Raw genomic sequence first — 10,269 nt, 5'->3', positions numbered from 1 at the left:
GCTAAGTAGCTTTAAAGGGAAAAAGAAACATCAGATATCCCATTTAATTGTGCAGAAATTTAAAGAAAAATCATGGAATTCCCCTTTAACTGAAGCCACAGTGATTACAAATAGCACAGAAAGTTATACTGAGGTGAGGAAGAACTGAAAGTAAATCGCTGCTGCCAGAACTTGCATCTCCAAAACATTTCAGGAGGAGGAAAAACATTCTTGTTTAATATATTCATGTGAGCTAAGGTATGAGATACACTATAAGACATTTTCTGTTTCTATTTCTATTGGTCCATTCGTCCTGAAACGTTCTTATAAACCGTCAGAAAGGAGAATGTGAAGCATATACTTTAGGTTGCCTAGCTACTGGGTCACTAGCAGTCACAAGTGAAATGGTAACATTTCAAGGAACAGCAGGTATCACAATTCTCCTGACAAGGCTGTGAGAACTTGTCCGTCCAGTTTTTTTTTAGATGTAATGCACTTTCCTCATGTTCACATTATCATAGGGGTGTCACATATTTAGACAGTTAAACATCATTAAACACTGATGCACCCATCATGTGTGCAGTAATGAGGACATCAGGATATTAAACTTGCTGTAAAAGCAAATGTGACAAAAATTAAGTTACTGTATTACTTACATTTACTATATTATATTTGATTCCTTGGCACAATCGGCAATGGCCAAACCAGCCTGACACTAACACTCTGTCAGTTTATAAGAACGAGTGGACTCAAATCGCAAGTGAACTGTATATAGTTACAATGATATACCACACACTAGCATTCAAAAGCTTGGAACTGCTTAATAATTGTCTTTATTTTATTTAATTTATACAGTGTAGACACTGACAATTTATACAGTGTATAGTGGAGGAGTGTTAGTATATGTTGCGCTGGTATGAGACACAGCAGTGATGTGCAGTTCTCAAACACTGTGTCCACTCAGATGTAAAGTCAGAGACAATAACTCATCTGTTGCTGCAGTTTGCGTTAGTCCTTCATCATTGGTCACAGAATGCTGCCCACAGGATGCTGTTGGCTGGATTATTTTTCAAATTGGGGGTGGGGAGGGGCCAGAGAGGTGCCAGACCTCTCATAGGAATGCAGGGACAAAATTGAATTTTGGGGGTCCTGCATCATTTGCTTAAATATTTTCTGACAAAACGAATGTCCTCACATGAGGTGACTGTCTTCTTTTCTATGTTTTCACCATGTTCAACATTAGATTCTTCCCTTTGTATGAACTGCAAACTGTAAAACGTTTGTATGAAACTGTAAAATAACAGTTATAAAGTTATAAGGTAACATAAAAAATAAGGTAAGTCAAATTAATACTTTTTTTTTAAATAGTTTGCTGCTTGCTGCAAAGTTGTGTTTGCATCTTTTCACTTAAAAATCAACAAAATAATTTGGCTGAAGGTACCCAAACTATATCTATGAAATATTATCTAAAAAAAAATTACAGGTGAATACACTGCCAATCACATATTGTGTGGCCTAGCCCAAGTAAATGACTGTACATCATTGTGGACACATATCAATAGTCCAATAATGACGTGTGGCACATTTATGGCTTTAAGGAATATCAAAAACAAAAGCAAAACTTAACAGGTGACAGATACTAGGAATAGATCAAATGTTGAGGAATGAATAGTCCTATGTTCAAATGTGGGAACCATATTTAAGCATTCTTAGATCAACATCACTTTAAACAAAGTTAGACTGACACAGGAGAACGATCCACTACCCAGTGACCACCCGCTCTGTGGTGGTCCTGACCATTGAAGAACAGAGCGAAAGGGGGCTAACAAATTATGCAGAGAAACAGATGGATTACAGTTTGTAATCGTAGAATTGTACAACTACAATACGAAAGGAATGTAGATACAAAGCAGTAAAAAGTTAAAACCATACAAGTAAAAGTCTAAAACTCAAGCACTTCTCTAACACAAGAGACAAGGTCTTGTAAATTAAGTTAAAGAAAATAGTGGTAAAACACCTAAAGCAAAAGCACACTCTTAATGTAAGAAATTCAAAAACCATAAACAAGTTAAAACACATCACATCACATGTTGTAGCGGTCCTCTCTCCATTGAGCCATCTTGAAGGCCTTCTTGTAAGATTTAAGCTCCGCCCCAATTACACCGGCCAGGCCTCTGGTTGGTCACATGCCCTAAACATGACTGATGGCAAAAGCAGGTACACCTGTGAAGGGACAGATTGAGAGAGAGAGAGAGAGACACACACACACACACAGAAATAAAATACATGCTCACTCGTAACACAATCTCATCAAACGTAGGTTTGCATTTGTGGTAGAACAGCACTGTAACGACTGGCGTGAGCAATAACTACGTGTAGGCTGCTTTGCCTAGCCATGCTGTGCTGCAGACGTCTGCCGTAAGCACAATTGCCTGTAAACCCAAGGAAAGCCATAACACACAGCCGAAAACACGCACAAGCAAATTCACAGAAGTCTAAAAGCATAGTTCAGCTAAAAAGCATAGCTAGGCAATTTTATCCTTTCCCCAAATGTAGGCCATCAGCCAACACGTGTTTGGGGTCGGCAGACCCGTCTTGGCGTAAAGCTGGAATTGCGGGGGATATGAAGGCACTTCCATTGGGCATTCCCAGTGGCATCCGGGTGCTCCAAGTGGCAGCCTTCCGTTCGTTGTCAAGCTGGGGGGAGGGGGAAAGGCAAGAGCGGCATGGTTTCTGTAGTGTAGTGGTTATCACGTTCGCCTCACACGCGAAAGGTCCCCGGTTCGAAACCGGGCAGAAACAAACAGCACCTTTTGGGACGCTTTTAATATCCGCCAACCCCTTTGTGTAAGCATGACGTGCACCTGAGCGTCACGGCCGCCGCGATTCCCTGAGCTTGCTGCTGGGTGTTTCTGTAGTGTAGTGGTCATCACGTTCGCCTAACACGCGAAAGGTCCCCGGTTCGAAACCGGGCAGAAACATGCTGCGCCTCTTTTTCGCTCATGTCACGGAATTATCTTACGAGAAGTGCCGTTGTTCGGGGGGGAGCACCCACACAACGTAACTAGCCAAGCTGGAGACGCTTCTGAAGTGGGCAAGGAGAGCCTTATGCCGCCTTGCATGACGTAATGTACAGGAGCAGGAGCGGCGAGGCAGGTGCATTGTTCCTTTGCTCGGTTTCATTTTCTCACTGGACATACCCAGCAACACCGTCGTCCTCGTTAGTATAGTGGACAGTATCTCCGCCTGTCACGCGGAAGACCGGGGTTCGATTCCCCGACGGGGAGGCTTTGCCCTTTTCTCGAAGCGCTCACCCAGCTGAGGAAGGCGTCAAAAGTTTCCTGAAAGCGGTGAGCTGATCGACGTTCTGACGCTCTCCGCTCAAAGGAAAAGCTTCAGCCAGCTTCAAGTGGTGCGACAGGTCAGCATGCCCATTTGAACAGACTGTTGGAAACGCTCCTGTCCAAACTGCTCAAACGCCAGTGTGTTCGGGTCTGAAATGTTGCTGGATGTGTCACAGCTTCTTCACTTTTGCCCATTAGGGACTGTGCCATGTTCCTACCGTGTCTTTTTATAATTGCTGGCCTCTCCAAAACGCTGAAAAAGGGTAGTGAATGCGTCATGCTATGTTATTAACTCTTCGCAATCACTCAAAGTGGAGGCATTTGTAAAGCGATCGACCAGAGCCTTGTAGTGGCTTTCCTGATGCCATGCGCTGGAGAAGCGGCGAAACACTGCATTGCTGCTTTGTCCGATTCCATTTTGTCACTGCACATGCCCTGCAGCGACATGATCCTCCCTAGTATTGTGGACACTATCTCCGTGTCTCGCCTCGTGTAGGAAAACGTGAGCGCGGGGCAAGTGGTGGGATAGGTCATTTGGCGGGACCAGTGAAGCTTTGGGCCCAGTGTTTATAACAGCCTTGTCCAGATTGCACATTTCAGTCTCTGAGCATGGCCCCGACCTTGCTCAAACGCCGGTGTTTTTGGGTCTCATACACCGCTGGATGTATTGGCCGCTCGCTCGCTTTTGCCCTTTAGAGGGTCTGCAGCGTTTGTACCGTTTGCTCCATTTGTCGCAGCCCCTCAGAAACGTTGAAACGCGTTGAAACCCTGACTGCTACTTTTAGCATAAATAATGCCAACTAAATACGTAACACTAACTAGATACGGCTCTGTCCAGGCAACAGCGTCCTGTGAGCAGCGCTCTTTGACCAGTGCTGTGCTGAGAACGATCCACTACCCAGTGACCACCCGCTCTGTGGTGGTCCTGACCATTGAAGAACAGAGCGAAAGGGGGCTAACAAATTATGCAGAGAAACAGATGGATTACAGTTTGTAATCGTAGAATTGTACAACTACAATACGAAAGGAATGTAGATACGAAGCAGTAAAAAGTTAAAACCATACAGGTAAAAGTCTAAAACTCAAGCACTTCTCTAACACAAGAGACAAGGTCTTGTAAACTAAGTTAAAGAAAATAGTGGTAAAACACCTAAAGCAAAAGCACACTCTTAACGTAAGAAATTCAAAAACCATAAACAAGTTAAAACACATCACATCACATGTTGTAGCGGTCCTCTCTCCATTGAGCCATCTTGAAGGCCTTCTTGTAAGATTTAAGCTCCGCCCCAATTACACCGGCCAGGCCTCTGGTTGGTCACATGCCCTAAACATGACTGATGGCAAAAGCAGGTACACCTGTGAAGGGACAGATTGAGAGAGAGAGAGAGAGACACACACACACACACAGAAATAAAATACATGCTCACTCGTAACACAATCTCATCAAACGTAGGTTTGCATTTGTGGTAGAACAGCACTGTAACGACTGGCGTGAGCAATAACTACGTGTAGGCTGCTTTGCCTAGCCATGCTGTGCTGCAGACGTCTGCCGTAAGCACAATTGCCTGTAAACCCAAGGAAAGCCATAACACACAGCCGAAAACACGCACAAGCAAATTCACAGAAGTCTAAAAGCATAGTTCAGCTAAAAAGCATAGCTAGGCAATTTTATCCTTTCCCCAAATGTAGGCCATCAGCCAACACGTGTTTGGGGTCGGCAGACCCGTCTTGGCGTAAAGCTGGAATTGCGGGGGATATGAAGGCACTTCCATTGGGCATTCCCAGTGGCATCCGGGTGCTCCAAGTGGCAGCCTTCCGTTCGTTGTCAAGCTGGGGGGAGGGGGAAAGGCAAGAGCGGCATGGTTTCTGTAGTGTAGTGGTTATCACGTTCGCCTCACACGCGAAAGGTCCCCGGTTCGAAACCGGGCAGAAACAAACAGCACCTTTTGGGACGCTTTTAATATCCGCCAACCCCTTTGTGTAAGCATGACGTGCACCTGAGCGTCACGGCCGCCGCGATTCCCTGAGCTTGCTGCTGGGTGTTTCTGTAGTGTAGTGGTCATCACGTTCGCCTAACACGCGAAAGGTCCCCGGTTCGAAACCGGGCAGAAACATGCTGCGCCTCTTTTTCGCTCATGTCACGGAATTATCTTACGAGAAGTGCCGTTGTTCGGGGGGGAGCACCCACACAACGTAACTAGCCAAGCTGGAGACGCTTCTGAAGTGGGCAAGGAGAGCCTTATGCCGCCTTGCATGACGTAATGTACAGGAGCAGGAGCGGCGAGGCAGGTGCATTGTTCCTTTGCTCGGTTTCATTTTCTCACTGGACATACCCAGCAACACCGTCGTCCTCGTTAGTATAGTGGACAGTATCTCCGCCTGTCACGCGGAAGACCGGGGTTCGATTCCCCGACGGGGAGGCTTTGCCCTTTTCTCGAAGCGCTCACCCAGCTGAGGAAGGCGTCAAAAGTTTCCTGAAAGCGGTGAGCTGATCGACGTTCTGACGCTCTCCGCTCAAAGGAAAAGCTTCAGCCAGCTTCAAGTGGTGCGACAGGTCAGCATGCCCATTTGAACAGACTGTTGGAAACGCTCCTGTCCAAACTGCTCAAACGCCAGTGTGTTCGGGTCTGAAATGTTGCTGGATGTGTCACAGCTTCTTCACTTTTGCCCATTAGGGACTGTGCCATGTTCCTACCGTGTCTTTTTATAATTGCTGGCCTCTCCAAAACGCTGAAAAAGGGTAGTGAATGCGTCATGCTATGTTATTAACTCTTCGCAATCACTCAAAGTGGAGGCATTTGTAAAGCGATCGACCAGAGCCTTGTAGTGGCTTTCCTGATGCCATGCGCTGGAGAAGCGGCGAAACACTGCATTGCTGCTTTGTCCGATTCCATTTTGTCACTGCACATGCCCTGCAGCGACATGATCCTCCCTAGTATTGTGGACACTATCTCCGTGTCTCGCCTCGTGTAGGAAAACGTGAGCGCGGGGCAAGTGGTGGGATAGGTCATTTGGCGGGACCAGTGAAGCTTTGGGCCCAGTGTTTATAACAGCCTTGTCCAGATTGCACATTTCAGTCTCTGAGCATGGCCCCGACCTTGCTCAAACGCCGGTGTTTTTGGGTCTCATACACCGCTGGATGTATTGGCCGCTCGCTCGCTTTTGCCCTTTAGAGGGTCTGCAGCGTTTGTACCGTTTGCTCCATTTGTCGCAGCCCCTCAGAAACGTTGAAACGCGTTGAAACCCTGACTGCTACTTTTAGCATAAATAATGCCAACTAAATACGTAACACTAACTAGATACGGCTCTGTCCAGGCAACAGCGTCCTGTGAGCAGCGCTCTTTGACCAGTGCTGTGCTGAGAACGATCCACTACCCAGTGACCACCCGCTCTGTGGTGGTCCTGACCATTGAAGAACAGAGCGAAAGGGGGCTAACAAATTATGCAGAGAAACAGATGGATTACAGTTTGTAATCGTAGAATTGTACAACTACAATACGAAAGGAATGTAGATACGAAGCAGTAAAAAGTTAAAACCATACAGGTAAAAGTCTAAAACTCAAGCACTTCTCTAACACAAGAGACAAGGTCTTGTAAACTAAGTTAAAGAAAATAGTGGTAAAACACCTAAAGCAAAAGCACACTCTTAACGTAAGAAATTCAAAAACCATAAACAAGTTAAAACACATCACATCACATGTTGTAGCGGTCCTCTCTCCATTGAGCCATCTTGAAGGCCTTCTTGTAAGATTTAAGCTCCGCCCCAATTACACCGGCCAGGCCTCTGGTTGGTCACATGCCCTAAACATGACTGATGGCAAAAGCAGGTACACCTGTGAAGGGACAGATTGAGAGAGAGAGAGAGAGACACACACACACACACAGAAATAAAATACATGCTCACTCGTAACACAATCTCATCAAACGTAGGTTTGCATTTGTGGTAGAACAGCACTGTAACGACTGGCGTGAGCAATAACTACGTGTAGGCTGCTTTGCCTAGCCATGCTGTGCTGCAGACGTCTGCCGTGAGCACAATTGCCTGTAAACCCAAGGAAAGCCATAACACACAGCCGAAAACACGCACAAGCAAATTCACAGAAGTCTAAAAGCATAGTTCAGCTAAAAAGCATAGCTAGGCAATTTTATCCTTTCCCCAAATGTAGGCCATCAGCCAACACGTGTTTGGGGTCGGCAGACCCGTCTTGGCGTAAAGCTGGAATTGCGGGGGATATGAAGGCACTTCCATTGGGCATTCCCAGTGGCATCCGGGTGCTCCAAGTGGCAGCCTTCCGTTCGTTGTCAAGCTGGGGGAGGGGGAAAGGCAAGAGCGGCATGGTTTCTGTAGTGTAGTGGTTATCACGTTCGCCTCACACGCGAAAGGTCCCCGGTTCGAAACCGGGCAGAAACAAACAGCACCTTTTGGGACGCTTTTAATATCCGCCAACCCCTTTGTGTAAGCATGACGTGCACCTGAGCGTCACGGCCGCCGCGATTCCCTGAGCTTGCTGCTGGGTGTTTCTGTAGTGTAGTGGTCATCACGTTCGCCTAACACGCGAAAGGTCCCCGGTTCGAAACCGGGCAGAAACATGCTGCGCCTCTTTTTCGCTCATGTCACGGAATTATCTTACGAGAAGTGCCGTTGTTCGGGGGGGAGCACCCACACAACGTAACTAGCCAAGCTGGAGACGCTTCTGAAGTGGGCAAGGAGAGCCTTATGCCGCCTTGCATGACGTAATGTACAGGAGCAGGAGCGGCGAGGCAGGTGCATTGTTCCTTTGCTCGGTTTCATTTTCTCACTGGACATACCCAGCAACACCGTCGTCCTCGTTAGTATAGTGGACAGTATCTCCGCCTGTCACGCGGAAGACCGGGGTTCGATTCCCCGACGGGGAGGCTTTGCCCTTTTCTCGAAGCGCTCACCCAGCTGAGGAAGGCGTCAAAAGTTTCCTGAAAGCGGTGAGCTGATCGACGTTCTGACGCTCTCCGCTCAAAGGAAAAGCTTCAGCCAGCTTCAAGTGGTGCGACAGGTCAGCATGCCCATTTGAACAGACTGTTGGAAACGCTCCTGTCCAAACTGCTCAAACGCCAGTGTGTTCGGGTCTGAAATGTTGCTGGATGTGTCACAGCTTCTTCACTTTTGCCCATTAGGGACTGTGCCATGTTCCTACCGTGTCTTTTTATAATTGCTGGCCTCTCCAAAACGCTGAAAAAGGGTAGTGAATGCGTCATGCTATGTTATTAACTCTTCGCAATCACTCAAAGTGGAGGCATTTGTAAAGCGATCGACCAGAGCCTTGTAGTGGCTTTCCTGATGCCATGCGCTGGAGAAGCGGCGAAACACTGCATTGCTGCTTTGTCCGATTCCATTTTGTCACTGCACATGCCCTGCAGCGACATGATCCTCCCTAGTATTGTGGACACTATCTCCGTGTCTCGCCTCGTGTAGGAAAACGTGAGCGCGGGGCAAGTGGTGGGATAGGTCATTTGGCGGGACCAGTGAAGCTTTGGGCCCAGTGTTTATAACAGCCTTGTCCAGATTGCACATTTCAGTCTCTGAGCATGGCCCCGACCTTGCTCAAACGCCGGTGTTTTTGGGTCTCATACACCGCTGGATGTATTGGCCGCTCGCTCGCTTTTGCCCTTTAGAGGGTCTGCAGCGTTTGTACCGTTTGCTCCATTTGTCGCAGCCCCTCAGAAACGTTGAAACGCGTTGAAACCCTGACTGCTACTTTTAGCATAAATAATGCCAACTAAATACGTAACACTAACTAGATACGGCTCTGTCCAGGCAACAGTGTCCTGTGAGCAGCGCTCTTTGACCAGTGCTGTGCTGAGAACGATCCACTACCCAGTGACCACCCGCTCTGTGGTGGTCCTGACCATTGAAGAACAGAGCGAAAGGGGGCTAACAAATTATGCAGAGAAACAGATGGATTACAGTTTGTAATCGTAGAATTGTACAACTACAATACGAAAGGAATGTAGATACGAAGCAGTAAAAAGTTAAAACCATACAGGTAAAAGTCTAAAACTCAAGCACTTCTCTAACACAAGAGACAAGGTCTTGTAAACTAAGTTAAAGAAAATAGTGGTAAAACACCTAAAGCAAAAGCACACTCTTAACGTAAGAAATTCAAAAACCATAAACAAGTTAAAACACATCACATCACATGTTGTAGCGGTCCTCTCTCCATTGAGCCATCTTGAAGGCCTTCTTGTAAGATTTAAGCTCCGCCCCAATTACACCGGCCAGGCCTCTGGTTGGTCACATGCCCTAAACATGACTGATGGCAAAAGCAGGTACACCTGTGAAGGGACAGATTGAGAGAGAGAGAGAGAGACACACACACACACACAGAAATAAAATACATGCTCACTCGTAACACAATCTCATCAAACGTAGGTTTGCATTTGTGGTAGAACAGCACTGTAACGACTGGCGTGAGCAATAACTACGTGTAGGCTGCTTTGCCTAGCCATGCTGTGCTGCAGACGTCTGCCGTGAGCACAATTGCCTGTAAACCCAAGGAAAGCCATAACACACAGCCGAAAACACGCACAAGCAAATTCACAGAAGTCTAAAAGCATAGTTCAGCTAAAAAGCATAGCTAGGCAATTTTATCCTTTCCCCAAATGTAGGCCATCAGCCAACACGTGTTTGGGGTCGGCAGACCCGTCTTGGCGTAAAGCTGGAATTGCGGGGGATATGAAGGCACTTCCATTGGGCATTCCCAGTGGCATCCGGGTGCTCCAAGTGGCAGCCTTCCGTTCGTTGTCAAGCTGAGGGGAGGGGGAAAGGCAAGAGCGGCATGGTTTCTGTAGTGTAGTGGTTATCACGTTCGCCTCACACGCGAAAGGTCCCCGGTTCGAAACCGGGCAGAAACAAACAGCACCTTTTGGGACGCTTTTAATATCCGCCAACCCCTTTGTGTAAGCATGACGT

At 47.1% G+C, this 10,269-nt stretch overlaps 10 non-coding genes across 10 annotated transcripts; all 10 read left to right on the top strand.

Annotated features, from left to right (window-relative positions):
- The first annotated feature begins 2,708 nt into the window (after positions 1 to 2,708).
- On the top strand, positions 2,709 to 2,781 carry trnav-cac. The gene has a single exon. It is a non-coding gene; the product is annotated as a tRNA-Val (tRNA).
- Positions 2,782 to 2,887: 106 nt separating this feature from the next.
- trnav-aac lies at positions 2,888 to 2,960 on the top strand. The gene has a single exon. It is a non-coding gene; the product is annotated as a tRNA-Val (tRNA).
- A 234-nt stretch (positions 2,961 to 3,194) lies between these two features.
- Positions 3,195 to 3,266, top strand: trnad-guc. The gene has a single exon. It is a non-coding gene; the product is annotated as a tRNA-Asp (tRNA).
- Positions 3,267 to 5,185: 1,919 nt separating this feature from the next.
- trnav-cac lies at positions 5,186 to 5,258 on the top strand. Its single transcript has one exon. It is a non-coding gene; the product is annotated as a tRNA-Val (tRNA).
- Positions 5,259 to 5,364: 106 nt separating this feature from the next.
- trnav-aac lies at positions 5,365 to 5,437 on the top strand. Its single transcript has one exon. It is a non-coding gene; the product is annotated as a tRNA-Val (tRNA).
- A 234-nt stretch (positions 5,438 to 5,671) lies between these two features.
- trnad-guc lies at positions 5,672 to 5,743 on the top strand. The gene has a single exon. It is a non-coding gene; the product is annotated as a tRNA-Asp (tRNA).
- A 1,918-nt stretch (positions 5,744 to 7,661) lies between these two features.
- On the top strand, positions 7,662 to 7,734 carry trnav-cac. The gene has a single exon. It is a non-coding gene; the product is annotated as a tRNA-Val (tRNA).
- Positions 7,735 to 7,840: 106 nt separating this feature from the next.
- trnav-aac lies at positions 7,841 to 7,913 on the top strand. The gene has a single exon. It is a non-coding gene; the product is annotated as a tRNA-Val (tRNA).
- Positions 7,914 to 8,147: 234 nt separating this feature from the next.
- trnad-guc lies at positions 8,148 to 8,219 on the top strand. The gene has a single exon. It is a non-coding gene; the product is annotated as a tRNA-Asp (tRNA).
- Positions 8,220 to 10,138: 1,919 nt separating this feature from the next.
- trnav-cac lies at positions 10,139 to 10,211 on the top strand. Its single transcript has one exon. It is a non-coding gene; the product is annotated as a tRNA-Val (tRNA).
- The last annotated feature ends 58 nt before the right edge of the window (positions 10,212 to 10,269 follow it).

The sequence above is a fragment of the Colossoma macropomum genome, unplaced genomic scaffold (genome assembly GCF_904425465.1).
Source record: "Colossoma macropomum unplaced genomic scaffold, Colossoma_macropomum, whole genome shotgun sequence".
Classification (NCBI taxonomy): domain Eukaryota; kingdom Metazoa; phylum Chordata; class Actinopteri; order Characiformes; family Serrasalmidae; genus Colossoma; species Colossoma macropomum.
The sequence above is the reverse complement of the archived record's forward strand: the minus strand, read 5'-3'. Positions and strand labels throughout refer to the sequence as shown.